We start from the raw sequence: 27,051 nt of genomic DNA, 5'->3' as shown, positions 1-27,051 counted from the left end.
TTCCACAAATTACCTTCGAATGCCTGTGATGTCACCCACAGTTAATGCGCTCCTAATAAATAATGCATCAGGAAGTGGCCAGGCCTTTCCCCACCTCCCTGGTACACAGCAGAGGAGAGAGCCCGTTCTGATGAGCAGCTTGGATCCAGCCTCTGGGGCTTGGCCAGGTGCACAGGCTGGTTGCCTGCTGGAGACAGGTTGGGGATGCAGGGAGCTCACTGACTCCACCTCATTGTGTGATTTGTACAAATCCTGCACCTCCCCCACCCACAGCTCCATGCTGAGGTCTGCCGAGAGTTGCAGGTGCCTTACATCCTCAGCCAGGGTCCAGATAACTCCAGGAAGATGCTGGGCTGTGGGACACGTGGGGTTGCCACCTGTTCTCAATGTGCTGCTGTGTCCTGATGGGGAGGGAGCACCTTTTAGGACTGGCTGGGAAACAGAGGGCTTTATGGAGCTGGCCAAGCTCCCAGCCCAAGGAACTCTCTAGCCCTTTCACCACCCCACATACAGGGTGACTTCAAAGCAGCATCTGTGACCTGAGTGGGGCAGGGGACCCTGAAGGCAGAACCCAGCAACAACCCGAAGGGAGTGGCCTTGGCTGAGGGCATGTCTTCCATGTTTGGGGCTTAGGCAGTTTCTTCATCAACTATTGTGTGCTGTGTGAATGTGTATGCACGTGTTTGTGCATGCATGCAAATATGTGAAGTCAGTTTGTGAGTCAGACTGGGTGGACCGTGTATTTAGGACTGAGTTTTTCCATAGCTGCATTGCAGGGCCCTGGGAAGGCCCCCTCTGAAGCTATGGGTTTACCCTGACTGTGGGTTTACCCTTGCTGGGAGCTTTGTTGTGGACTCTGTGGGCAGTGTAGAGGAGAAGAATCCATGCAATAAGGATGGGCACTGGTTTCCCTTTCCAATCACACAAGCTGTACATGGGGAACAATTGGATGCTGTCCTGGTGGCTGAATACCTTGAATTCTATCTGAGGGTTTTGTTTCATTGTGGACAAGGAGGTTAGAGCTACCTAATTTATTTGCAAGTTACTTTTTTTTTTTTCATGGTTATGACTAGTACCACTGTCTTAATAACTGCAAGTGTATTTTGATAAAGCAAGCTAAAATTTCAGGGTTTCTAAAAACCAAAGTGAATGGCAACATGTTTACCACAATTATCACAGCAAAGGTCTGGAAGTGGCCTAAGCTCTCAGATGCGTGGAGGAAGGACTTGGCTACAGGGCTGTCTGCATCACCCTCCAAGCCTGAGATGTGGGCTCCTAACACCCCATGTTTGATAGGAGCCTTTAGTGACCTGCGTGCTGTCTCCTTATCATTCTACTGTACAGAGTCTAATTCGCATCACAGGAACATACACTTCAGGTTTAGAAAAGCCTGTCTGTCTTCCTCCAGGGCCATAGAAGCAGGGGAAGGAGGAGGATTTCAAAAAGAGGTTTATTGACTTTATAGTTCTGGAGACAAAGAAGTTCAAGATTGAGTGGCTGTATGTGGCAAGGACCTCACACTGTCATGACGTGATTAAAGGCTTCACACAGTGGGGGTGCGTGTGAGAAGAGTGTGCGGGCTCCTGCAGAAGAGAGGAGGGAGAGGGTGAGCGAGATGCTTCATGACAACTTGCTCTCTCAGTGACTGACCCCTGCTCACAGGAATACATTAATCCCTCATTAGTGCAGAGCCCTCATGACCTAATTACCTCTTGAGTAAGTCAGCTTTGCCTCACTGTGATCCAAAGACCTGGCAAGAACAACTTGGAGGAGGAAAAGTTTATCTGGGGTTCATGATTTCAAAGGTTCAGTCCACGATTGGCCAGCTCCATAGCTCTGGGCCACAGGTGAGGCAGAAGAATGTCATGTCAAAAGGGTGTGGCGGAGGAAAGTTGTCCCGTTTATGACAGTCAGGAAGCAGAGAGCTTGCTCACCAGGGACAAATATAAACCCCAAAGACATTCCCCCAGTGTCCTCCTTCATTTTGCCACATCCTACCTGCCTATGGTCACCACCCAGTTAATCCATTCAAGTGAATTGATCCACCCATTAGGTTGCAGCTCTCATAATCTAATCATTTCACCTCTAAAAATTCTTGCATTGTGTCCCGAGGTTTTGGAAGACACCTCCTATCCAAATCCTAACACCTCTTAGAGGCCCCGTGCCTCTCAACACTGACATCGGCAATCAAATCTCACCATGACTACTGATGGGGACATGCCACATCCAAACCATAGTGAGTCGCTTGCCCACTTCCTGGTGATGCAGGTAGGGGAGTTACTTGTGGCAATGACAAGACATCTATGCAGCATTAGAGGTGACAGCCAGGCATAGATAAGCCTTCTCATAGGAGCAAGGGGCCAAATGCTGAGGTTGAGAAAGGGAGTGAGATGCACGATACAATATCATTGATATAAACTAAAACACCTACCTCAAAGGATGGATTCAGGGCAGCCACCACATTCCAGGAAGTCTACTCAGCATAAGGGAGTAGATGCCTCAGATAGGAAGGAAGATAGGGGGTGGGAGTAGAAGTTCAGGGAAGAAAAAAAGGTGAGACCAGAACATTGTTAGCACTGTCTAGACAACGATGCCATGATTAGATATGCATGCTTTGTTTGGAAGGAGGGGAGGGAAAGTGTAATGGAAGCTGTGAGGAGACCGAGCCAGTCTCAAGGCAGTGTCCTCCCTTACCCATCTGGGATGCCTCTGGACCTGTGGTGTGGAGAAGCCTCATTTTGGATGAGTTGTGGGGAGAAAGGGAGGAAGGATGAGGGAGTTTGTCTGTTGTCCTCCTGTCCTCTGGGCAGACGGGCACCTTTGCCTGAGTCTTTCTGGCAGCTTCTCATCTCTGAGTCTGGATGTGGCAGGGGGAGCCCAAGGCCCTGGGCGTGGCTGGTTGGCTGCCCCCAAGGTCCTGGGTGTGGCTGGTTGGCTGCCCAAGCAGAACTGCACACCGTGGGTGGGTGGGTGTGCTGATGGACGGGCGTGTTAGTTAGCCTTTTGGTGCTGTGACCAAAATACCTGACATGAACAATTTAAAGGAGGAAAGGTTTATTTTGACTCATGGTTTCAGAGGTCTTGGTCCCCCGATGGCTTTCTCTGAGGCAGAAACATCATGAAGGAAGGGCATGGTATGGCTGAGGAACGCTTCTCAGCTCAGAGAAGTCACCAAGCTGACAGAGTGTGTGTGGAGTGGGTGGTGGGCAAGGACAGCTATAGTGCCTAACATGCTTGCAGTCACCACCCAAGTAGTCCATTCAAATTATGAATCCATCCCATAGTAATCCACTGATGATGTTATAGCCCCCAGGATCTAGTGATTTCCTAAAACCCCATCTCTGAGTCTTGTTGCTCTGGAGGGCCATGCTTTCAATACACAAGTTTTGGGGGACATTCTAGATCCAAACCAAAACAGCAAGGGAGCATGAGGTCGAAGGTCAAGAGGGCCAGAGAAAATGCCCACTGAGGTCAACGTTGCCTGGTATGATGGAGAGCCAAGGAGTATGCACTGAGTAAAGGAGCCCAACTCCCCTGGCTAGAGAGTAAGCACAAGGCCAGAGAGAGAGAGTGGATTAGATCAGACCGACATGAACTCAAGTCCTTGAGCAAATTATGGAACTGCCCAGGCTTACTTTCCCCATCAACAGCATGGGGATTAGCAGAGTGTTTGCCTCACAAGAGATTTGTGATCTAATGTGCCTGATGCATGGGTGACACTCAGCAAGCACAGGCCTGCCATGGAACACCAGTTACTCGGCCCCACTCTGCATCCAGGTTCATGGCAATTCCCAGCCTACCTTGTCCTGATCTCCATAGCATTACAACATAGGATTGGAACTGGTGCCCCTCTCCCAGGGAGAACCCATCCAGAATGATTGCTCCTTTCCAACCAGGCACACCATTTATTTTTTTTCTCCTGAGGTTTCTGTGTTTTGACATTTGATTACATCCAGCTTCACACTCAGAGTTCTCTGTCTACTAAACACTAATTATTTCATGTGTCCTGAAACAAGAGACAACAAAAGCCACTTACTGGGTTAATTGGGATTTGTTTTACCCTCAGCTCACTTCTTGTGCAGGTGGGTGTAATTCTATCTCTGTTCATTACTTCAGCCGTCTTTTTATCAGGCATTATGCAGGGCTTGCTGTGATCGAGGTGCAGCGTGTGTAGGTGGGTTCCAGAAGACTCCGTCTCTGCCCCCGAGGCCTTCTAGGTCAAGAAGGGGGGGGGGACTGTTAATCAGCTTCTCATCCTTATAACAAATACCAAAGCTAATCAGCTTATAAAGAGTAAAGTTTATTTTTTCTCACAGTCTTGGAGGTTTCAGTACACAATCTGTTGGCTGTGTTGTCTGGGCCTGCCGTGAGGGGCACATCAGGATAGGGAGCATGCGGTGGAACAAGACCACTTACCTCACAGCTGGAAAATGCAAGAGAGGAAGGGGCAAGCCAGGTACCCCAGTACCTGCCAAAGGCACACCTCTAATGATCTTAGGCCTCCCACAAGGCCCCACCTCTAAAATTTCTGCACCTTCAGTAGCATCACAGGCTGGGGACCAAGCCTTTAACAATGGCCAGTGGGGGATACTTAGACCTAAATGATAGCAGGGACAGATAAATGGCACCCAGTGGGATGGGCACTGGAATGGGGCTGAGAAAAAGAGAAAGGGATGAAGTGCTAAGGCGGCCTTGGGGGTTGCCGTGTGTGGAGGGTTGTCTGGGGTGAATTATGACTAAGTGATGGGGTTCAGGTGGCAGCACAGGGACCCGCTTGGTGGCACATCCTGATGTGAGCGGAGTGATGGGAAATGAAGTTGGGGCGAGGTAAGATTGGTGTTGAATGCCAGGCCCAGGTTTGTTCTGCAGGATTTTAAGAAAGGGGTCAAGCTTGCATTTTAGAAAGACCACTCTTGGCAGCATTGGGGGGAGGGGGGTAGAATAGGGTACAGGGGGACTGATGGGAGGCGGACATCACGGACTGGCATCTCCAAGGGGACTGACCAAATTGGGTGTTCTGGGGGTATGCACAGAGATATTTCCCAAGCTGTCACAGATAGAACACCCACATGTCTGACACGTCGGAGGGCTGCCTGTCTTCTCATCTCCTAATTATCTAGATCCAGAATTCTGCCTTCTGGGCGGTTTGCTCATAGGGACACCTGGTTTCATGGCTACTACTGCAGTGTTCAGGAAAGTAAAAACTTATCGAATCTCCATTTGGGGTCCTTCAAAATGTCATCTCTTCATTTTAGGGAATGCACTTGTTCTCCAGACTTTCTGTGATCTACCCAATCTAGGGCATGACAGTTTTACACGGTAGCTACTTGAACTACTGCTGTAGCCTCTCCCAGAAAGTCCCATGACCCTTGCAAAGAGGTATCCACTTTGGCTTGTACCCCAAACAACAAGGGACCTACTGGGGTGATTGGTAAAGCGAAGTGTGGCCGAGCAGTTGAGAGAGGTCATGAGTATCCCCAAAGGGGAATTTAGGTGGACGGCCCTCAAGGGTCCACGGCAGCCCTTCCTGAGGACCTTGTAGGAGTCCAAGTGAAGCAGATAAAGCTTAGTAGTGCAGCTAAGGGTGCCTTGCGGGTCAGTGCCAAGAGCCTGAAGGTTCTGTTCTGTCATGTAATTCACTACTGCTGTCTGGGTCCAAATACAGGGGGGGCCTGCCCTAACCTGTGCTTACCATTGTTCTTACCATTGTTCTATTACCATTGTTACCATTGTGATAAGGCTTCTGTCCCTTCTTGCTCAGGGTCCTGTGCACAGGTGGTGGAGATAAAGCTTCCCTGGAATGCTGCTGGAATGGCCACTGGAGATGGTGGCAGATCATGCATCATAAAATGTGATTGCAAAATCAATAAGCCAGTTACAGTGGTTAAATCTGCTTTCAGAGCTGCTTGCAAAGCTGAGTTGCTTGTCGCTTCACCAGCTGGCCGTGTAACTCAGACTCCAGGGCTGCATTAGGGGGTCATGAAGGCCACGTCTGAGGTTTCCTCTGTCCTTTGGGAGCCCTGCTCCCACTTCCTGGCTACCTCCCCCATCCTTCTGTGGAAAAGCAATTGCTGAAAATTCTTGGGTTTAGGCGTAGGAAGGTTAGGAACAATTTTGAAATCAGGAGTTCATTCATATGTTATTATTACATCTTAAAAACCAAATAAGTATTAGTATTGCCACTTCCTGTAGAAGGCATATCAGTTTTCCCCTGCTGCATGTCCCCAAACACAGTGGCTGCAAAAACAACTATCATCTGTTTAGCATCTGCTGAGTGGCTGTTCTGTCTCCAGAGAGAGGCTAGACTGATTTCAACTGGACCTGCTCATGTGGCTCTGGTCAGTCGGAGGGTCAGCGGGGAGTGTGTGCGTCCCCACGGGCCTCATTCACAAGTCTGGAAGTGTGCTGGCTTTGGATGGGGTGATGGGGTCTGGGCTGTGCATCTGCCCCCCCATGCCCCAGTGGACTTGCCTAAGAGCAGCAAAAAAATGGAAGTTGAAGGTTCTGTTCTGTTTCTGAGGTCTAGACGCAGTCCTGGTACAATGCCACTTGGACAGAGCGTATCACCAGGCCGGCTCAGAGCACTGAGAGTTGCTGCCAAGAATGGTGGCCACTTTTGTCATCTACACACAAGGAGGCTGAGATCCTGAGACTTCCATCACTTGCCAAGGCCACCCAACGGGACTCGAAAGCCACCCTGTGATTTCCAGATGCTACGAAATTCAAGCAGGAGAGCGTCCGCTTAAGGAGTGGAGAGAGCAGTGCTCAACTCTGGCAGAAGAATCCATAGCGTGGAATTTTGGGCAGCAATGGCTGATGATGTTGGGAGTTTGGAGACAGAGATGTTCAATTGCCTCATATCAAGGATGTTCATTTTTGGTGTGGCCGTTGAATTCTTCTTGGTTGTGAGACTGGTGCATATGACGCTGGGGGCTCTGGTAAAGGGCTGCTGTATGTGTTTGGGACACACTTCTCCCCTGCCACCTGTCCCTCTACCTGCTTCCTCTATGGTTTGGTTCTTATTCTTCTATCCTCATTTTTTGTCTTGTCAAGGGTGTGTTTGTGGTGTGTGTGTGTGTGTGTGTGTGTGTGTGTGTTCTATTAAGGCCAGGGTTCACCCCTTTGGAAATAATGAAGTTTAAAAGGACATATTTATGTTAAACGAATTTCTACTGTCAATGCTCATAGCTAGTATTTACTTCCACCTTTCTAAATATTATGCTGATGCAGCTATTTCTTGATTAATCAATTTTAAACATTGTCTGTTGACCGCAGTGGGAGCTCATGACTTAGCTCTCTATGGACTTCCCTGCCTTCGTCCCTCCCCCATCTTCAGAACACTTTTATCACAACTTTTGGTTAAATCAATAATCAGTGTTTATGTTATTATGACAGTAAATGCGCTTACTGTTAAGTAAAGTAGAAGATGATGATGTTTCCTGGACTTTGTATGTGCACATTTCCCCTTTATTTGGATTTCTATGTACCCATCTTTATTTGTTTTTTTTTCCAACTGCTTCACTAGATCAGCTAAATGTGAATCAATATTACTTTCCAAATAGTTAAATTGCCATTACAACAATTTCCTCTTTTCCTGGACTTTCTCACGTGGGCTTCCTGGCTCTAGATTGTTCTCTACCCTCCCTACCCCTCACTCCTGGGTCTGTGGTCTCAAGAGATTCCCTTTGCAGCAGGCTTGGGATGAATTCTGGCCTTTTGATATCCTTTCCTGCTTCACACCATCATTCTGCTGTAGTACATCCTCTAATAGCTTTCTAAGAACAGGGGAGTAAGATTTTAGGATTCTTGCACATCTGTAAATATTCCTCCCAAGTAGATTCTGAGACAAGAGTTTGTGTGAAAGTGAGTCATAAGAAAAAATTTTCAGGGAGTGGGGACAGCAGGAGTGGAAAGGGAGGAAGCCAAGGGACTCCACTTCAGGTAAAGTGCCAGTCTTGGTCTAGCAGGGAGCAATCCGGGGTATTGAGCCAGGAATGTGCTGGAGGATTAGGGTTCCACTGTTTTTTGAGTATGGACTTTCAGCTCGTGCCCTGTTTCTCTTTTGCACCTCATGTCCACTCTGCACTATGCCGGCCCTCCCCATACCTCATGTGGTATGAAGGTCCCTGAGTGTCCAGAGCCACCATCACTACTTTTTGTTAGTGTTAGTATTAGTAATTCCTACCCCTAGGCCTGGGCTGTCTGTTACCCTGGTATAATCAATAGTTTTTAAATATATATATATATATATATATATATATATATATATATATACACACACACACACACATATATGTATTTAGTTGTAGATGGCGCAATACCTTTATTTTATATATTTATTGTTATATGTGGTTTATATATTTATTTAAAAATCCATTGATGTCATGTTAGTAGTGCTTTGTGAATGAGGGCCGATGACAGTTGTGGTCCATCTTTCTTGTTTATCTACAAGTCTGGAGGGAAATGTGTGATCATCAGGAAGAAACATGGCAGCCCCCACTTCCTGGGTGAGCTCCTTACATTCCCAGTGGTGGCAGCTCAGAGGCTCACTGTGTATTTATTTCACATCTGCTGTCATGTGGAGTTTGATGGATCCCTAGGCATTTATAGTCCACAGAATGCCTATGGTTGTGTGCATTGGGTGGGTAATGGGAGATGGGGTGCTGAGCAAGAAGATAGGCTTCTGCCCATGGGGAGCTTATGTTCCTTTGGGAACAAGAGGTGTCAATCATTGGCTACCCAGACAGTTGTGTACTGGATTGAGAGAAGCATGCTGACACCTTCTGGCCACAGGGGCCAGACACCATTAGGGTATGAGGCTTAATGGGGTGGCTGCAACAGCAGGATTCTTGGACTTTGCAAAAAGAAAGGGATCTGATGTATCATCAAAGCTCTGTTCTTTCCCTAGCTTCCTGACCCACCCAGTCTTCCACAGACTTGAGGGGACCCTCCAGCCTCATGGAAAAATCTATGGCAGCATTTGATGAGCAGGGAAGGGCCAATTCTAGTTCACATGTTCTGGAGTATACCAAGAATAATCTTTTACTGAGCCAGATTTGCATAAGTTATGATGACAAGGACACATTGGTGCATCTGCTGGCACCTCTCCCCAGTCTAATAAAGAAGAACCCATTTTAAGATAGACCCTTTTCTGGATCCATCAGAGCAAATATGATATGGCTAAATTCACTTCAGATGAACTCCTCAAGTGTTTGTTGCACATTCCCTGTGAAAGCTGAACATCCCTGATTCAAAATTCTGAAATCCGAGAGGCTCCAAAATCTGAAACTCTGAGCACTGATATGGATGCCCCAAGTGGAAAATTCCACACTGACTTCAAGTGATGGGGTGCAGGCACATTAAAAAACTGTGTAAACTTACCTCCAGGTATATATGAATTAGAAATGAATTTAATGTTTATACTTGGGCCCATTCCTAAGATATCATTATATATGCATATATTTCAAAACATGAAAAATCCCAAACCCCAAACACTTCTAGTCCCAAGATTTCAAATAAGGAATCCTCAACCTGTGTTAATTTTCTGTTTTGTGACAAAATTACCATAAATTTAACAACTCAAAACAACACTCAGTCTATGAGGCTAATATCACCCTGATGCCAATACCAGACAAAGACACACCAAGGAAAGAAAACTGCAGACCAAGATCCCTGATGAGCATAGACACAAACAGTCTCAATAAAATTCTGGCAAATCACATACAAAAACATATTAGAAAGATAGTGCACCATGATCACGTGGGTTTATCCCAGGGATTCAGGGTTGGTTCAACATACAGAAATCAATAGACATAATATACCAACTCAATAGACTTAAAAACAATATGATCCTCTTAATAGATGCAGAAAAAGCATTTGACAAAATACAGCACCCTTCATGTTCAAAACACTAGAAAAACTAGGGATAGTAGGAATATACCTCAAAATCTGTATATGCTAAACTCAAGGCCAGTATAATTCCAAACAGAGAAAAATTGAAAGCATTCCCTCTAAAAACTGGAACAAGACAAGGATGCCCTCTTTCACCACTTTTATTCAACATCATCCTTGAAACTCTAGCTGGAGCAATTAGACAGAAGAAAGAAATTAAAGGGATACAAATAGGTAAAGAAAATCTCAAACTATCACTATTTGATGATGACATGATTATATATCTAGGAGATTCAAAAAAAAATTCCACGAGAAAGCTTCTAGGACTAATACATGAATTCAGCAAAATAGCAGGATATAAAATCAACACCCATAAATCAAATATGTTCCTATATATCAGCAATGAATCCACTGAAAAAGAAATTAGGAAAACTACCCCATTCACAATAGCCTCAAAAAAAAAAAAAAAAAAAAAAAAGAACCTTGGGAATCAATCTAACAAAAGAAGTGAAAAACCTCTACAATAAAAACTACAGAACCCTAAAGAAAGAAATTGAAGAAGACCTAAGAAGATGGAAAGACCTTTCATGCTCCTGGATAGGCAGAATTAATATTGTCAAAATGGCAATACTACCAAAAGCATTATACAGATTTAATTCAATTCCTATTAAAATCCCAATGACATTCTTCATAGAAATAGAAAAAGTATAACGAAATTCATTTGGAAAACGTAAGAGACCCAGAATAGCCAAAGCAATCCTTAGCAAGAAGAGTGTAGCAGGAGGCATCACAATACCAGACCTTAAACTATACTACGAGCTATAGTAACACAAACAGCATGGTATTGGCACCAAAACAGATACGTAGACCAATGGTACAGAATAGAAGATACATAAATACAGTTATCTCATACTAGACAAAGGTGCCAAAAACATTCACTGGAGAAAATATAGCCTGTTCAACAAATGGTGCTGGGAAAAATGGAAAGCCATGTGTAACAAAATGAAATTAAACCTCTATCTCTCACCCTGCATGAAATTCAACTCAAAGTGGATAAAACTAAGGCACCAGAACAGAGATCCTGTGCCTACCAGAAGAAAAAGTAGGTCCAAATCTTCACTATGTTGGCCTAGGATCTGATTCATATTTATATAAATATAAAATATATTTATATTTAATATACAATATAATTTATATTTCATATATATATTTCTTATACATAAAATTCTTAACAAGACTCCTAAAGCACAAGAAATAAAATCAAGAATCACTAAATGGGATGGAGTCAAACTAAAAAGCTTCTTCTCGGCAAAAGAAACAATCAATAATGTGAAGAGAGAGCCTACAGAATGGGAGGAAATTTTTACCACATGTACTTCAGATAAGCATTAATCTGTAGGATATATTAAGAACTCAAAAACTTAACACACACCACAGACACACACAACAAAAACAAACAAACAAAAAACCCAGTCAATAAATGGACTAAGGAACTGAACAGACACTTCACAGAAGAAGAAATATAATTGATCAAGAAGCATATGGAAAAATGTTTATTATCTCTAGCAATTACAGAAATGCAAATCAAAACTACTCTAAGATTTCATCTCACTCCAGTCAGAATGGCAATCATCAAGATACAGGCAGCAATAAATGTTGGTGAGGATGTGGGGGGAAAAGGTACACTCATTCATTGCTGGTGGGGTTGCAAATTGGTGCAACCTCTCTGGAAAATGGTATGGAGATTCCTCAGAAAACTTGGGATGGAACCACCATTTGACCCAGCTATCTCACTCCTTGGTTTATACTCAAAGGACTTAAAATCAGTATACTACAGTGATGTGGCCATGTCAATGTTTATAGCAGCTCAATTCACAATCGCTAAACTATGGAACCAACCTAGGTGTCTTTCAATAGAAGAATAAAGAAAATATTCGATGGAATATTACTCAGCTTTAAAGAAGAATGAAATTATAGCATTTTCTGGCAAATGAATGAAGTTGGAGAATATCATGCTAAGAGAAATAAGCCAGTTTCAAAAAACCAAAGGCCAAATGTTTTCTCTGATACATGGATGCTAATTCACAATAAAGGGGGGCCGATAGGGAAGAATAGAGTTACTTTAGATTAGGTAGAGGGGAGTGAAGGAGGGTAGGGGAGAGGATATAGGAATAGGAAGGAGAGTAGAATGAAACAGACATTATTACCTTTTGGACACATATAACTGCATGACCAATGTGATTCTACAACATGCACAAATCAGAAAAATGAGAAATCATACCTCATTTATATATGATATATCAAAGTGTATAAATGCATTCTATTGTCATGCATAACTAATTAAAACAAATAACAAATTAATAAAAACAACACCTATTGATCAGTTCCTAGTTCTATAGATCGGAAGCCCGGCATAGTGTGGCTGAGGTTTCTCTGAGGGAATCCCAAGGGCGGAATCTTCTGGAAGCTTGAGGAACCACTCTTCTTCGCTCATAACTGTTGGCAAAACTCAGTTCCCACCTGAATTCTTGACTATGTGGTCCCCTCGGAGGACTTCAAGCCAGCAAAAGTTGTGAGTCCTTCTCTGGTTTTGAAGCTCTGACTTGCTTTTCTGCTGAGATGGAGGAAATTTAGGGATGAGGGTACATGTGATTAGACTGGGCCACCTGACAATCTCCCAATCTTGAAGTCAGCTGGGTCACTTGACAGAACCGCATCCCAGGGATAAAATCCACCATATGCCTTGTCCTAGGCGGGTGCAGGACTCAGATCTGAGCAGTGGGAAGCTCAGGGGCTCTGAGAGAATTTTGCCTGCCACATACCCAAACCAGGTCCCTGTGAGGAAAGGGCTGGGCCTGGTCCTTTCGCAGTTGCAGTCTATCCAGGGGCCTGAGGCTTACATGGATGGACTCAGTCTGCTATGCGGAAAGAGTGTCAGAGACTTTGCTCTGTGATTGCAGGGTAGTGTCCACCTGTGGTGTTCTGTTGAAGCCCGGAAGGTTAGCCTGCCCTGGCAGGGAAGACCATGAGGATTGATTAGTTATGTCTGTTACAGACACCATATGGGAGGCTGGTGTTTCTCTGGTCATCTACTTACTGAGCCCTTTCAGTTCTTTTGTTGAACACGTATTTAGGGCTGCCTCCTGTGTGCCAGGTGTTGTTCATTAGAGAAGCAGGGATATGTGACCTAGCATCCGTGCCGAGTTGTCAGAAGGCTTTGGGGGGTGAGGCTGGGTGTAGCTTTGAGCAGGACTGTGAGGGGCAGAGTAATAAGGACTGGAGTCTGGGGTACATGGGGACAGGAGGAAAGGAACGTAGAGAACAGACAGTACTGATGCCTGCTACCAAGGGCCACTCACTCTACCTTAGCATATCTCAGTCTTAATACCACTGGGTGGATACCAATCCCCCATTTAATAAATAAGGAACAGGAGGCTCAGAGGATTTAATCATTTACCTGGGCCCACACAGCTGGGGAGAAACAGAAAAAAGCCATTGCTCCTGGAAGTATACGAAGCATCAGGGTGGTGGGTGGTGGGCATGCCCAGGAAAGCAGGAGAGACCCCCGCCCCCAACACCTCCAGAACCTGCCAACTTGACAGCCATTTACCCACTAACTGATAATCCCACTTCAGGCAGGAGGAGGAGGCCTGGTGTGCATTTGCTGCCTATCAGTGAGAAAACACACCCTTTCCATGAAGAAAGTTGATAGCAGAAGGGTCAGGGGCTGGTTCCTCCTGGGTTTGATTCCTAATCACTTTCTAAATCCCTGGTGCCTTGTGAAATAAACATGATTAACTCAGGGAGCTGGTTTGTGAAGCCTCATGGAGAGGAGAGGCCTGGAGCGGCCGGTGGACAGCTAATTTGATCAGAGGTGGTGATTTCCGTCTCTCGCCTCTGTGTCCAGGGCAGATAAAATGGAGGGAGGGCCGTGATGCTTAATTAACCCTGTAATTCTTGCATGGGATAATTAGCATATAGATGAGGGTGACTCTCTGAGCTTAGATCTGGTGCTGCCTCCAGTCTCTGGGAAGTGTGCTGGGTGCTTCGTGGGCAGCAGTTCAAGCCTGGCCAGCCCCTCCGTTCTTATTTTTCTTTTTCACTTTTATTTATTTTTTGTTTTTGAAAGTTTTTTAGTTGTCAATGGACCTTTATTTTATTTGCGGTGCTGAGCATTGAACCCAGTGCCTCACACATGCCAGGCAAGTGCTTTACCACTGAGCCACAACCCCAGCCCTCACTTTTATTTTTAAATTCATTTATTTCTAAATTTTGTTGTGGTAAGAAGATTGAACATGAGACCGGCCCTGTTCACGACTTTCTAAGTGTACGATGCATTCTTGTTGACTTTGGGTGCAATGATGTACAGATCTGTAGAATTTGCTCAACTTACTGGACTAAAACCGTGTTCATTGATTAGTTACTCCCCATCGCTCCCCCTTTCTGGCCCATGGCTACCACCTTTGATTCTCTGAATTGGATTTTATAGTATCAGATCCTTTATTTAAGTGGGATCAGGCAGGATTTGTTTCTCTGAGACTCACTCCATCTTGGTACCAGTTCTTACAATATCTGCTCTGAAGGAGGCCAGAGCCCTGGAGTGGTGGGAGGGGGTGAGGTGAACAGAAAGGGCCCCTGTGCGTTTGATGCAAACCCCAGGCCAGTGCTGGAGGGCAATATTGCCAGGGGCTGCTTTGGCTGCTGGGTATTTTTCTCTGGTCCTGATATTCAGGATGTCTTTGGTGGGCTTCCCTCCAGGCCCTGGGGACTCTGCCCATCTTCCTTGTGCTGAGCACAGAGACTGGCAATGACTCGGGAGGGAGGAAGATTCTTTAAAAGTTCATGGGTGCAACTGTGCAGATGTAATTTTTTAAAAAAATCTATTTTTTAGTTGTAGTTGGACACAATACCTTCGTTTTATTTATTTATTTTTATATGGTGCTGAGGATCCAACCCAGGGCCTCACACGTGCAAGGTGAGTGCTCTACTGCTGAGCCACAACCCCAGCCTAGATATAATTTTTTTTCTGCTGTAGATTTTCTGCAGATGTTCCTTTGTTGAGGTGCTGCGTTCAATGCTTGGGGAATCCTGGAAGATTCCCTCCTAGAATTTCTTCTTGGTGTCTTTTTTTCCTACTTTCACCCACCAACTAGTTCCTTGGCACCTGCTTCTTTTGGTGATGGATCCCCATAGTCCCAGTAGAATGTTCCATGGTGTCATAGTGTGCTGGTCTGGGGGGACCTGCCCCAGAGAGGGCAGAGATGGGACCATCCAATGAGCCACACTGACCCTACACAGCCCTGACCCCATTCCAGCCCAAACCCTCTGCAGCTGTTAAACCTCCTCTTCCCCTAATGGCTCTGGGAATTCCACTGACTATAGAAGATAGGACAGGGATTTTGACAAATGATTTTCTTTTTTTGTTCTTTTTTTTTTTATTTTAGATGAGGTCTCACTATGTTGCCCAGGCTGGTCTTGAATTCCTAAGCTCAAGGGATCCTTCCACCTCAACCTCCCAAGTCACTGGGACTATAGGTATGCACCCCTGTGACTGGCTGATAAGAGGTTTGACAAATAAAAGCAGAATTTGTTTAACAGATTCCAGGTTTGAACTCATCCTGGGCTGAGTATGTGCACTCTCATGTGTGAGCATGCTCCGGTACACAGAAGGGGCCCAGGAAGGAGGTCATCAAGGACCAGCTTGGCACCTACTAGTTTCTCTCAGACACACGGGAGGGGGAAGGATCATCCTCCAAAGGTCAGAACTGCAGGGCCAGGGACACTGACCACCTCTCCACCTTGGTCCCTGATGGTCTCTGCTTTGGAGCTTATCTCTATAATAATAATTATTTATTGATTCCAAATTGCTAAGCCCTGAAATGTGAGATGCCTAGTTCAAAAATACTCTTTCAAGTCCTCACAAGAAGAAGCCTGTGGGGTACAACTATTTCCCCGTTTTACAGATGAGGCTGTTGGGGCTGAGTGACCACTCAGGAGCAAAACACAGATCTGAGCTCTCAGTTCTCTTAGCAGGAGGAGAGGGCAGAGGGCTTCTGTGCAGGACCTGTCAAGGTGTGTATGTGTGTGTGCACGCGTGTGGTGCCATGTGTTCACAATCGTGCAGAACTGTAGGGGTTGTGTGCGCTGTGTGTTTCTTTGCCCTGCAGTCCCTTGGAACTGCTCTATGGAGGCTCTGAGACAGTCTCACCAGCAGAGGAAAAGTGTGTTCATCCTTTCACTGGTCGGGTGGGAGTTGAGGCTGTCAGAGACCCCAAATATCCGGAAGTATTTTCAGTTAGATTTTTTTTTCTCTTGGGATGATTATATATTCACCTAATGTTGCAAGAAAGTGCAACAACCCCTTGTAGCCCTCACCTGGTCCCCACCCTGACCCATTCACAGGAACGTTTTGCAAAGCTTTATGGCCCATGGCTACCACCTTTGATTCTCTGAATTGGATTTTATAGTATCAGATACTTTATTTAGTATCAGATACATCGTATTGCATCTGTTTTTTTTTTCCTCCTTCTTTCAGTACTAAATATCGAGCCCACGGGTGCTCTACCATGGAGCTACATCCCCAGCTCTTTCTATTTTCTATTTTGAGACAGAGTCTCACTAAGTTGCCAAGGCTGGACTCGAACTTGTGATCTTCCTGCCTCAGTTTTCTGAATCAATTGGGATTAGAGACAAGCATCACCACACACTGCATCTTGACATTGATCCAATCCACTGATCTTGTTCAGATTCCCAGTTTTACTTGCGTTCGTGTGTGTGTGTGTGTGTGTGTGTGTGTGTGTGTGCGCGTGTGTGCTCGAGGGGTTCAAGAGTTTGGAATAGACCAAGCTTTGCTGGGAGATACTGTGATGGGGCTGCTTGTCGAGGAAGGCTTTCTTGGCAGATATTTGTCCAGAGGCAACAGGATGGGGTCACTCTTCTGGATTCCAGGAAGAGTTCAAAGACCTCCTGAGAGACTTAGTGCTGAGGGGACTTATATGTCTAGGTGATGTTCAGTGGCATGAAGAAGAGTCTGTGATCCAAGAGCTCTGAGGAGCAACAGTAGTTTGGGGCTTTTTCTTATCAGTATGTAACAGATGTTGGGTGAGGTTTTATGGAGGTATGCAGAAAAGAAAGCCTCTGAATGGTTAAAATTTTGCCATTTGTGTGGTCTATTTTTCAAATAATAGGATGTGTTAAAATTTTAGTTTGGCCCTAGCAGGCTTTGGAGTTAATGGGTCTCAGCCTGCAGAGAAGTAAACAGCATTGGGTCCAATACACACTGGCCATCTTTGGTGCATTTATATAATGTGGTTGCTGTGAACATTTTGTGTATATGTTTTTCTGTGTGAACATAAGTTTTCATTTCTCTAGGATTAATTCCCATGGTCATATGGTAGTTACATGCTTAGCTTTTAAAAAAGAAACTGCCAAACTATTTTTCAGAGCGGCTATACCATTTAACGTTCCCAAGAGTGCGAGGGATCTGGTTTCTCCACATCCTCCCAAGCTTTTGCTGTTGTAGTCATTCAGATAGGTATATAATGATAATTTCATTGTGGCTTTAATTTGCATTTTGCTAATGGCTAGTGGTTTGACTCCCTTTTCAGCTATTAATTAGCCATCTTTAGATTCTGTTTAGTGAGATATTTTATGTGTTTTGCTCATTTTATGACTGGAGTTTTTAAAATGTTAAGTCATGATCATTTTTATGTAGTCTAGATTCTAGTCCTTCTTCAAATATATAGTTTGCAAAGATTTCTCCCAGCCTGCAGCCTGTCTTCATGTTTTTAAATGTGTGTTTTCATAAAATGAAACATTTGAGTTTGATGAGGTCTGAGGTGTCAATTTTCCTTTTATGGATGATTATTTTGATGACAAGTCTAAGAACTCATTGCCTAGTCCTGTTTTTTTTTTTTTCTGAAAGTTGTGTTGTATTATGCTTTTCATTTAAGTGTATGATCTATTCTTTGAGTTTTTAAATTTTTTTTAAAAGAAAGACTGTCTTCTCATAAATTGGTTTTGTACTTTTATCAGAAACCATTTGGATATACCTGTGTGAGTCTGTTTCTGGGTTCTCCAATCTGTTTCATTGATTCATGTGTCTATCCCTCTCTCTATGCCACAGTGTCTTTATTACTGTAGCCTTAATATCAATTACTCTAACTTTATATTTTCTTATCTTGATATTGACTACTATTTTATTTACTCTGTATTTCTGTATAATTTTTGGAATATTCATCTATTTCTATATAAAACCTTATTGGGATTTTGATAAAAATTGCTTTACATAAGTTCATTGATCTGAGGGAGAATTGCTGTCTCCCAATCCATGGACATGGAATGTCTCTCTATTTATTTACGTCTTTTTTATTTCTTTCATCAGCACTTTGTAATTTTCAGGATACAGATTTGTTAATTGGATATCTAAGTGTTTTGTTTTCTTTGGAGCAATTGGACCTGGAATTGTGTTTTAAATTTTGGTTTCTGGGCTTCATTGCTAATACTTAGAAATGGGATTGATTTTTGTGTATTGATCTTGTGTCCTGTGATCTTGTAGAACTCACTTGCTACAAGGTGTGTGTGTGTGTGTGTGTGTGTGTGTGTGTGTGTGTGTGTGTGTTTGAGATCTTCTCTGTAGATACATCATCTGAAAATATAGTTTTTAAAATTTATTCCTTCCTTCCTTCCTTTCTCTATCTCTACATTTTTAATTTCTTTTTCTTGTCATATTGTAGTGGCTAAAAATTGTAGTACTACAATGAATAGGAGTGATGACAATGCACATCCTTGCATTATACCTAATCTTAGGGAGAGAACATTCTGGTTTTCACCATCAAGCATAATTTAGGTATTGTTTTTCAGTAGATGTTGTTTAACAGGTTGGGGCAATTTTCCTCTATTTCTAATTTTCTAAAAAATGTAAAAGAAAATGTAAGTGAGTATTGAATTTTGCCAAATATTTTTTCTGTATTAATTGTTAGGATCATATAATTGTTCTTCTTTAGTTTGTAAATATGGTGGATTGTGTACATAAGTTTTCAACTGCTGAATCAGTCTTGCATCCCTGGAATAAGTTCTACTTGGTCATGGTGTATAGTACTTTTCAGACTTTGATGGATTTCTTTCCAGTTTTCTTTTCTTTTGTTTTTAAATTTAATTTTATAAAGGATACTGGTCTACAGTTTTCATTGACTTTGATATTAGGATAGTACTGTCCTTATGAAATGAGTTGGGAAGTATTATCTTCTCTTTCTAGAAGAAATCATAAAGCACTGACGCTAATTCTTCTTTAAATGTTTGATAGTATTTTCCAGTAAAACCATCTGATCCTGGATATTTCTCTTTTGGGAGTTTTAAAATTATGTTTATTTAATCTTGGAAAATGTTGGAATTTCATGGTTTTCAGTGAATAGGTCTATTGTCTTCTAAGTTATCAAATTTGTGAGTGTAAAGTTCATAGTATTCTTTTATGATATTACCATGGCAATAGGATCTGTAGTGGTAGTAATGATTTGTGTCTTCTTTCTTTTTGTTTTTGTTAGTCTTGCTAGAAGTTTATTAATTTCATTGAATTTTTGTAAGTATCAAAATTTTTTTGTTTTTCTTTAGGGTTTTCTTATTTTCAATTTCATTGATTTCTGTTCTTTACTTCCTTCCTTGTGTTTGACTTAAATTTAAATTTCTTATTTTTCTAAATCTTGAAGGAGGAACTGAGGCTGTTTATTTGAGTTTGTTGATTAGGTTATCAATTTCTAATGATAATTAGAAATAATAAATACAGATATAAATTGGGCTATAAATCTCTCTTATGGCACTGCTTTAGCTGTATCAAATAAATGTATTTTTATTTTGCTCTCATATTTTAAGAATTGCTTTGAGACTTCCTCTTTACCCATGGGTTGTTTAAAATTATGTTGTATATTTTACACATGTATGAAGATTTTCTTATTATTTTTCTAGTTTGATTCCATTAGAGTCAAAGAATACTATATGATTTAAATTCTTTTAAATTTGTTGAGAATGTTGTATGATCTGGGATATTGTCTGTTTTGGTAAATAGTCCATGGCTGCTTAAAATATATGTATTCTGCTATTTTGGGGTAAAGTATTCTACATTTGTCTGCTAGATCTTGTTGGTCGATTGTGTTGTCCACAATTCTTTAAAAAAAAAAAACACAACACATCTTTTTTTTTTTTTTATTGTCAATGGACCTTTACTTTGCTTATTTATATGTGGTGCTGAGGATTGAACCCAGTGCCTCACACATGCTAGGCAAACACTCTACCACTGAGCTACAATCCCAGCCCCCAGTTGTCCACAATTCTTATATACACTATTTGATTTTCTGTCTAACATTTTTACCATTTGGTGCAAGGAGGTTATTGAAACTCCCAACTATAATTGTAGCTTTTTCCACTTTTCCTTTTATCTCAATCAGTGTTTTTGCATCGTGTACTTTGAGATTCTGTTGTGTGGTCAGTGTGTCTTCCTGGTGGTTTGATCCTTTTGTCATTACATAATGTCCCTCTTTGTCTCTAGGGACAAAGATTTCTTGAAGTCTACTTTATCTGTTACAAATACAGTCACTCCTCTTTTTAAAAATTCATGTTTGCATGGTGTATCGGAAGCAGGTGATACGCCCCTCATTTAAGAGTTACTCTCCCTACACATGGAGAAAAGGAAGTTCACATTTCTGAAGACACAGGGACACAGAGAAGAGATCTGAATGAAGGAAGTTCACACCCATTTATTGCCATACATTATGCCCCCTTAGTCCAATCAGACTTTTTAAAATAATTTTTTAATTATACATGACAGTAGAGTGTATTTTGACATATACATACATGGAGTAAAACTTCCCATTCTTGTGGTTGTGTGTGATGTGGAGTTCCACTGGTTGTGTATTTATATATAAACATAGGAAAGTTATGTCTGATTTATTCCACTGCCTTTCCTATTCCCTTCCTCCATCCCTTCCCCCCATCACATCCTGTCCAATCGTGGTGAACCTCAACTCCTCCCTCTCTCCTGCCTATTGTGAATCAGCATATAGGAGAGAACGTTCGACCTTTAGTTTTTTGATATTGAGTTATTTCACTTAGCATGATAGCCTCGAATTCCATCCATTTATTGGCAAATGCCATAATTTCATTCTTCTTTGTGGCTGAGTAATATTCCACTGTGTACATGTGCCACATTTTCTTTATCTATTCATCTATTGAAAGGTACCTAGGTTGGTTCCAGCTTAGCTATTGTGAATTGAGCAGCTATAAACATTGATGTGACTACATCACTATAATATGCTAATTTTAAGTCTTTTGGGTATATGCCAAGGAGTGGGATAACTGGGTCAAATGGTGCTTCTATTCCAAGTTTTCTGAGAAATATCCATACTGCTTTCCAAATTGGTTGCACCAATTTGCAGTTCCACCAGCAATGTATGAGTGTGCCTTTTCCCCAACATCCTTGCCAACATTTATTGTTCCTTGTATTCTTGATAACTGCTATTCTGACTGGAGTGAGATGAAATTTCAGTGTAGTGACATGAAATTTCAGTGTACTTTTAATTTGCATTTCTCTAATTGCTAGAGATGTTGAACATTTTTTCATACATTTGTTGACCATTCATACTTCTTCTCTGAAGTGTCTTTTCAGTTCCTTTGCCCATTTCAATCATACTTTTCCATGGCTTCACTTTTTTTTCATCAAACCTAGCATAAAAGTTCACAGGCTCCCGTGTTCCTTTGAGTCTTCATTTCCTTATGAAGTCTTCTGTGTACGCAAACCTTGCATGTGTTTCTCTTATTTGTCTGTCTTTTGTTACAGGTTTCTCAATCATGAACCTAGCAATGGGGTAGGAAAAGATGTATTTTTTCTCCTCTTAGCCTCATTTCTTATCTGTAAACTGGAAGGAGAAGTTTGAGATTAAACAAGGTGACCTTGAAGACACCCCCACCCCACTGATGATGTTCTGAGAGTCACACCTCCTATGTGCTTCTCTAGTGGATGATTCTGGGCTGTATCTCTGTCTAAGGATGCTCTCTTTAGGTGTGCAAGTCCAGGGAGTAGAAGTGAGGGGCAGGGCATGAAGCAGAGCAGAAAGGGGGACCTCATGAGGGTCTCATGAGCTTCAACTCCTACATGCAACTGCTTCCTTGATTGGGTTCAGAGTCCCTGAGAAACTCCACCCTGGGCATCAGAGCTGTCCTGAATGGAGAAGGATGGAACATTTGCCCACTTGTTCCTCTGTGCCACTGGGTAAAAGTCTGTCTTGTGAGGTGTTAGCCCTTTGCTTTTCCTTCATGTGAACATATATGTAGGTGCTTTGAGCTCCCCAGGGATGTCAACAGGATAGCTCTGATGACAGGGGAAGGCAGCAGCCAGAGGTCAGCAAGAGGTAGCACTGCCCTGGGTACTGGTGCCTCCCATGTATTTTTGGCTGAAGAATCCCATTTCTGGAGCATCCTGGTAGCTGGCCAGGTGGACCTGGTATCCATCAGCCCCTCACCTCCCCTTGGAACTTCATCACCCCTGTCTGCCTTAGCTCTCACCTACCACCTCTACACGCAAGGTAGTGCTTCCCAACCGCTTGCTTAATGAATCACCTGTGTGTTACGGTATACACATACAGTATTTCCGTGTATGAAATATTGCTGCTAGTGCATCATTTTTGCTTGGTCTTGCAATCCCCATGGTCCCTCATTGTGAGATGATTGCTGAGATGAAGAATAGCCCAGGCAGTCTTCTGAGAGCAATCCCAGAGCCAGAGGGAAGACATTTGCCTGGTAACAGTTCCAATCTGTAGCAAGTCAAGAAAAACCTTTCTTTTCTTTCTTTCTTCTTCTTCTTTTTTATTTTTGCTTGGCTTTCTCTCTTTTTTCTTCTGGCAAGTGGCAGTGTCCCAGGCAATGTTTCCAATTAGGACATATGGCAGAACTAACGAATCCCTTCCACCATACAGTGTCGGCCAAATTTAGTAGAGAGGATGTGAGATTTTCTTTGATGACAATAATGCCAGCAGCTGTCATCTCCTAAGCACCTACTAGGTGTCAGATCGTGGCCTCTGCTATCTCATCCCATTCTCACGATGACGCCAAGGGTAGGCGTCATTGCCTGATGCCACTGGTTCTGGATGGTGGTTTGGAAATTTCTTCACTTGATTAGGACGTGGAGATGGGTTTTCTTGGCTGGACTGAGCTCCGGTGACAGGCGAGGGCAGTGTCAACAGGTGGTCCTGCCTGAGAGGGCTGTGGAGAGGCCAGCATGGGAGGCCCTAGGGGTGTGGACCCTAGGAGGTGGGGCAAGCTGGAGTCCTTGGGACACCGAGGAGATGTCAGCCAACTGGCACTCTGGGGACTAGTTGGGCACTGGAGACAGTCACCTTTCTGGAGATGGAACCTCTACCTCAGGCTGTTCAGTTCTTGAAATGAGAGTCTGTTGGGAGCCCCCTTGGTCAAGTCCCGGGACTCAGTGGAACATCCCCAGGAGTCTCTAAGGAGGAGAGGTGAAGGACAGGCAGTCGTTCTGGGTGAGTGTCTCTGTGTCCCTGTCTGAGGAGGTCTGAACCTAGTGGCCTGGACTGCCCAGCCTGTGGGCTGGGACAGGCCTTCTTCCTTCTGAGCCTCTGACTCCCCAGCAGGATTGTCTCCTGCTGCGTTGGTGGAGGGTCCTGAGAGCTGACACTTTATGACATGGCATTTGGGGCTCCGAGGACTGGGGCTGTCTGTGGGGCACCTGAGGGCAGGCCCAGCATTGAGGCCAGCCTCATATAAATTCGTGGGCCTTCCACTTTCTCAAGAGAAGTCAGAAACCTACATTTTGTGTGGGTTTTCCTGTGTTTTAAATGTTGATAACTACTTAACAAGTAAACACATCCCACCATATGGCTAAACAGGACCCCTCTACAAGTTGGGTATCCTGCGGGATCAGTTTGTGCCTCAATGTGGAGGCTTCTTTCCGTGCGTGGATTAGGCACCAAATCCCTATCAGCCACACCTGCCTCCCAGGGGCTCTGTCTCCTCTCAGCATCACGCACAGTTTCGGCCTATAGTAGGTTTCCACTTAACAGTTCGTAAGTGAACTGTTGCTCACTTTGTACCTTCTCCAAGGCCGTCCAGTGGGTGTCATAGTCTTTCCTTGCACTATCATATTGTGTGCATGTGTGTGAGTGTGTGAATGTGTGTAGGTGTGAGTGATCGGTATGAGTTTGACTGTGAGAGGGATTCCATCTGTGCCTATGAGTGAGATTGTGTAGGGGTGTATGTGTGTGTGTGTGTAGGATTCTGTGTGTGCATTTGAGTGCGAATGTGTAGGTGTGAGTGTGTGAGAGAATGTGTATATGTGAGCATGCGGGTGTGTGTGAGGGACAGCATATGTGCATGTGTACCCCTGTGGGTGTTACGTCCCACCTGCTGTCAGAGCCTGGAGCTGCCTTGCAAGCTGAGCCTCTTTGCGGCAAAGGGCAGGACGTGACGAGAACACAAGAATTACTGGGTGGTGACTTCCTTTACTCCTCTCTAAAATGTGTCCCCTAATGAAGGGGACGGAGACAGGAAGGGGCTGGGGTCTCAGCCTCTCTGGGAGGAGAGGTGAAGGACGGGGCTGAGCTCTGTCTGGATGTTGGTGAGGTGACACAAGTCCAGCCATGCATGGTGCTGTGGGCTGGTCTTGACCCTGGGCCCCTGAGCTACCTTGTTAGTCTCCTCCCTGCCCAGCTGGAGCAGCCATAAAGAGGCCACTAGGAGCGGGACGGGGACCCCACCGTTCCTCCAATGTTCCAGACACGACAGTAGGGACTTTGTGGATCCCCCAGGCAGCTGTGCCACCAGCTGAGCTCCCACGGAGTGTCCCCAGTCGACCTCACATGGAGCAGAAGAATCACCAGCTGAGTCCTGCTCCAATTCTGACCCTCAGACAGTGAGGGAGAGTCAAATGGTGGTGTTCAAAGCCACTGGATCTTGGGATGGTTTGTAAAACAGACATAGATAAGCAGAACAATCAATTCCTTTAATATTTTCCAAATGATAATGTGTCATATTTGGTAAAAGGTTTCTCTCAGGCTGCTTCAAATTAGAAAGAACTATGTCAGCAAACTGTGACCAAAAAAAAAAAAAAAAAAAAAAAAAAAAATAGCAGCCTGAATCCCAGTGAGACACAGGGCTAGCTCATTCATTTGGATCCAGTTCTAATGATGATGACTTATTCTTCCTCTGTTAGCAGCATCACTGGTAACTAAAGTTAGCCTTGGCTCAAAAATCAATGTGTTATTTTAGAGCCCAAAGCAGGCAGTCACTGTCTGGTGATTGACGACAGCTCCGTGGAGCTCTGGCTGGGCGCAGAGCCTCCTTATCCCCGTTGTTGGCTCCTGGGTGGCTACAAGGAGCAGCCGGTGACTACCCTGGTGGCCAGTGGCCCGTGTGGATGCACAGAAGCCGCCAGCATATTTCCTGCCAACCCAGGCTGAGCTCTGCCTGGATGTTAACGAGGTGACACAAGTCCAGCCCATGCATGGTGCTGTGGGCTGGGCTGTGTCCCACCCATACTCCTACGCTGAAGTCCTAACCCCCGTGCTCTCAGAATATGACTTCATTTAGACACAAGGTCTGTACGGAAGTAATCAAGTATAAATGAGCTCATTGCGGGGGACCCTAATCCTATATGACTGGAGTCTCTTAAGAAGAGACAATGAAGTCACAGACACACGGGGAAGATGACATGAAGACGGGGAGAAGCTGGCCATCTCTAAGCCAAAGAGATCCATAAGGGACAGATCTTATCTGTCCCTCTATAAGCCTGGGACAGATCCTTTCCTCACAGCCCTCAGATGGAACCAACTCATTTGGCGCTATGGATACTAACACCACTGCCAGTCTAGACCCTGCTCCTTCCCCACAATGGCCACACTCCACTCCATCCAATGACTCTTTTCTTCCTTATGGTATTTCTGCTGTTTGTGGCCTCATTCATATGAGGAAGGGGGTCTCACAATGAATTGGCGTTCCAATCAGCTCCTTGGTCCCCCCCAGTTCTCTGTGTGATGGAGGAGAAATCCCCCCTCCTGTTCTCCATCCAAGCTCCACCAGCTACTGGGGCAGCTCCCCTGACCATGTGTCCAGTGGGACCTATTTCTCATCCATGACGACTGAACTCCTGGGTCACAGCTGTTCTAGTCTGGAGAGCCACAAGCCAAGATGAGGATAGGGCTGAGGTCGCCAGTGGAGCAAGCTCATGGAGCGGGCTTCTAGCAGAACTCCAGAGATCAGCAGCAGTGAACAAATGACAAAGGGGGTAGAGAGCGAGAATATGCAGAGCACCACCCACTAAGGGCATGGCATCCTGGGGGTGCCGGGAAGAGGGCTGCTGAGGGCAAAGAGGGCTGCTGAGGCAGGGGCCAGGCTGCCCCAGGCTGCCACTCGGCATCAGCCTTGGTATTTGTCCATGATCGCCACCCACGGGCTTCGAGGAAGCAGTTTCTGAGAGTTTACTGGGCAGCAGAATGATTTCTAGGGAATGACTTTGGCAGGGGCCAGGCAGGAAGATGGGGTGTTGGAGAAGACTAATGACAGGCCCAGCTCATTTCCAGGGAGGGCTGGGCTAGAGTGGACTTTAGGGGGTGGCCCCTGGTGAGCTCAGATGGCCTGGCTTTATACTTCCTCTTCAGGCAGTGCATGAGAAAGCGGTGGCCTTCGTCTGGTGGATCTCTGTAACTGAGACAGGCCCTGGGTGATTGCAGACCTCCCAGCAGCCTGAGGACCCCTGGCTTTCCTGCTTTGCTCTCCTGCTCTTGCAGCCTCCTCCCCTGGGCCCCAGCCTTCCATCCTCAGTACCCGGGGATCCCGGGGGACGTCTGTCAGTTGCTTGAGCTCAGGCCCTCGCTGGAGATTCCCTGGGTGGCTGAGACCTCTGAGACTGGGGCTCAGTCTTACAGGGCCTTGGGGGCTTCTGGGTCCTGCATCTACCCCTCCCTGTCCACTCTTTGGCACATCTTGGCACTACCTTGAAGGGCAGTTTTGTGTACATCCAGCCCTTGGTGCTGACCCTTGAGCCCTGTGGCTTCCGCCTGGGACCCATGTCATGGTTCTGATGCTCACATGTGTCCTTCCCGAAGTGTTCACTGCCCTCTGTTGCTAGGGTCAGGGCTGCTCCAGGCTGGGCCACTT

The sequence above is a fragment of the Marmota flaviventris genome, chromosome 11, assembly GCF_047511675.1.
Source record: "Marmota flaviventris isolate mMarFla1 chromosome 11, mMarFla1.hap1, whole genome shotgun sequence".
Lineage (NCBI taxonomy): Eukaryota > Metazoa > Chordata > Mammalia > Rodentia > Sciuridae > Marmota > Marmota flaviventris.
The sequence above is the reverse complement of the archived record's forward strand: the minus strand, read 5'-3'. Positions refer to the sequence as shown.